Source organism: Panulirus ornatus, chromosome 4 (assembly GCF_036320965.1).
Source record: "Panulirus ornatus isolate Po-2019 chromosome 4, ASM3632096v1, whole genome shotgun sequence".
Taxonomy (NCBI): domain Eukaryota; kingdom Metazoa; phylum Arthropoda; class Malacostraca; order Decapoda; family Palinuridae; genus Panulirus; species Panulirus ornatus.
In genome coordinates, this window is record NC_092227.1 from 10,705,614 (window position 1) to 10,708,710 (window position 3,097).

Genomic DNA, 3,097 nt, shown 5'->3' on the forward strand with positions numbered 1-3,097 from the left:
TATCGTTGTAAATGATGGTTGTAGGTGGATGTATATCAGAGTAACGAATCTCTAGAAATTAGTTTATTCCATCTTAATGAGATACACTTTATATGTCATCCTTAAAATGACAATATTGTCAAATACAAGATTATCCAACGACTGTGACATAATGCGATAATGAAGGGTACATTTAATATTAAGTGGCCAGTTTTATGACTCTTTCACTTGGTCTTTTCTTCGTGAGTTTCTGCAGATGTTAATAAATGGCTGGAATAGGACATAAGTACGATATTGGCTCTCTTCTTGAGTATGCATGATTAATATATATATATATATATATATATATATATATATATATATATATATATATATATACACGAATCTAATGCATATGAACGAGCATTTCCTATTAGGAACGCTGATAGCCTAGCCGTAACGCTGCCGCCTGCCACGGGTGTCGTGTGTTCGTTCCTGGCTGTTGGAGGTTTGTGATTATATCTATCTATCTATCTATCTATCTATATATATATATATATATATATATATATATATATATATATATATATATATATATATATATGTGTGTGTGTGTGTGTGTGTGTGTGAGTGCAGATGTCAATAAAATGGCAGGAGTGGGTTATACGTACAAAAGATGTGCTTATTAAAGATAAAAAATAAATAGTGTTGAAAACATTTGTATTTAGTTCATTGAGAGACAAGTAAAGTAAATTATATCTAGAGGGCAATAAGTTTTCAAGTATTAATGAGATTTGTTCATGAAAATCACAGAAATATTTATAAAAAAAAGAAAACCCACAAACATATAAGGATTCTTATATGTTTGTGTTGGTAATCCAGACCCATCTTTAGAAAGTAATGTTGGGACGGCTCCACCCTTGAGTACATAGAATATATTATCATCAATGTTTAATGGTTTTTCCTTGTGATGTTCTCCTCAAAATGAAGGTTAGGGAAAGTGAGATAGAGCTCAACGTTAAAGTTTAATATCAAGAGTAGCCCGTCTACGTAGTTGGGTCTCTGAAGCAAACTTTTTCTAGCCTAGGATAGAGTAGCATCTAAACCAAACCTAAATGACCTTACTTTAGAAATATGTTCAGGCAGTACCTTCTGAAAATATTTCTAAGGTAAGGTCGTGGGGATTAGCTTAGGTGGTAACCAAACCTGGGCTAGAAAAAGTTTGCTTTAAAGCCACAACTAGTTGAAAGGCCTACTTTAAGTGGTGATATTAAAATTCATTTGCTCCAGTGTGCCCCTCTGTCCGTTGTTTAATGTCCATCTAAAGATCCATACATTCACTTTCTGATGTTGATTGATTTCCAGCCTTAGTTTCGTCTACGTAATTGTACATCTTCAGTGCAGCACACCATTGTGGTCATGAAGGGAAATTGTCACCACATTTACAAGCCGAGTGCCCGTAGCTTATCCAACCTAGTTAGACAGAGAACTTACCTCTACATTTAAATTAATGAAAGGGAACAGATAACACAAAATTTTATTACATTTATTATACAACTGTATAATTTATACTATATACATTACCACATTTCCTGCACTATCCCTTCACACATTTGCTGTGGTCACAACCGTGGGGTTACCACAACCATACAACCTTAAGGATGGTAATGTACAACACCTCCAGCTTGATAGAGAAAACAAAAAGTTTCGTTTTACTATTAAGACCACAGAAATGCGGTAATTCCACTTCACTGCCACTAACTACTAGTTATTTTACCTGTTGATTTACCCGGCTTTGTCATCCTGTGAGAAGCCATACAATAATCGTCCTTATTTACTCTGAGCATTGGATATCCTCCTGATGATCAAGAAGGCTGTTTTGGTTGTCAGTTTCCCTTGTTACCTCTGCGCGTCACTTAACATCATACATGAGTACCTTCCACAGTAACAGGGACAGCTGCTGGGCCTCACTGTAGCTACTTCTGGGACGGCCGGGAAGGTTGCCGATCTCCCTCGTATTCCTTCACGACCACCGCGCCATACCGGCTCACGCCATCAGGTCGAAACACACAAACATTCCTGTCCAAATTGAGACAACCGCCTTACTGCCTACCTTCCCACCTAATGTCACAGTAATCTACATTAATTTGCACATAATATTCACCTTTTCCTCGCGATACAAACACCTACCAGCTTTAATTATGGCAATAATTCTGAAGAAGTTGGCTGCTGCACACGTTGGTTTGTACCCGGTCGCTCGCAGCCCTGCTACCCCCCCAAGATGGCGTCAGACCCGCCCAATTCAAATTCCCTTGCACCACAACACTGCCACTCCACCCATCTTCCCTCACCCTCACCTAGGTTAAGATTTATCTCATGGTTCTCACTGTGTGTTTTAGTCTGGTTTTCTCCTCTAATCATTTCCTTTTATGGATTTTGCTTGGTAGCTTATGGCGTAATGTGCAATACCCAGTCGTGGCCCCATGAGAATGCTTTTGGTTTGTTGTTTAATCCACCTTGTAGTTAGGTGTGTGAGTGTGTGGTGTGGTGTGTGACTGTATGGTGTGGTGTGTGACTGTGTGGTGTGGTGTGTGACTGTGTAGTGGGGTGTGGTGTGTGACTGTATAGTGTGGTGTGTGACTGTGTGGTGTGCTGTGTGACTGTGTGGTGTGGTGTGTGGCTTAGTGTGGTGTGTGACTGTGTGATGTGGTATGTGACTGCATGATGTGGTGTGTGGCTGTGTGGTGTGGTGTGATGAGTGTGTGGTCTGGCATGTGACTGTGTGGCGTGGTGTATGACTGTGTAGTGGGGTGAGGTGTGTGACTGTATAGTGTGATATGTGGCTGTGTGGTGTGGTATGGTGTGTCACTGTGTGGTGTGGTATGTGACTGCATGATGTGGTGTGTGGCTGTGTGGCGTGGTGTGATGAGTGTGTGGTGTGGCGTGTGACTGTGTGGAGTGGTATGTGACTTTGTGGTGTGGTGTGATGACTATGTGGTGTGGTGTTTGACTGTGTGGTGTGTGTATGACTGTGTGGTGTGGTGTGATGACTGCTATGGCGTGGGACTGTGTGGTGTGGTATGTGACTGTGTGGTGTGGTGTGATGAGTGTGTGGTGTGGCATGTGACTGTGTGGAGTG

The 3,097-nt window shown here is 40.8% G+C and overlaps 1 long non-coding RNA gene across 1 annotated transcript; it reads right to left on the reverse strand.

Annotated features, from left to right (window-relative positions):
• Positions 1–1,490: 1,490 nt before the first annotated feature.
• On the reverse strand, positions 1,491–2,609 carry LOC139764451 (uncharacterized). Its single transcript, XR_011716375.1, has 2 exons — positions 2,149–2,609; positions 1,491–2,037 (listed from the first exon to the last, which is right to left on the reverse strand). It is a non-coding gene; the product is annotated as an uncharacterized lncRNA (long non-coding RNA).
• Positions 2,610–3,097: the final 488 nt, after the last annotated feature.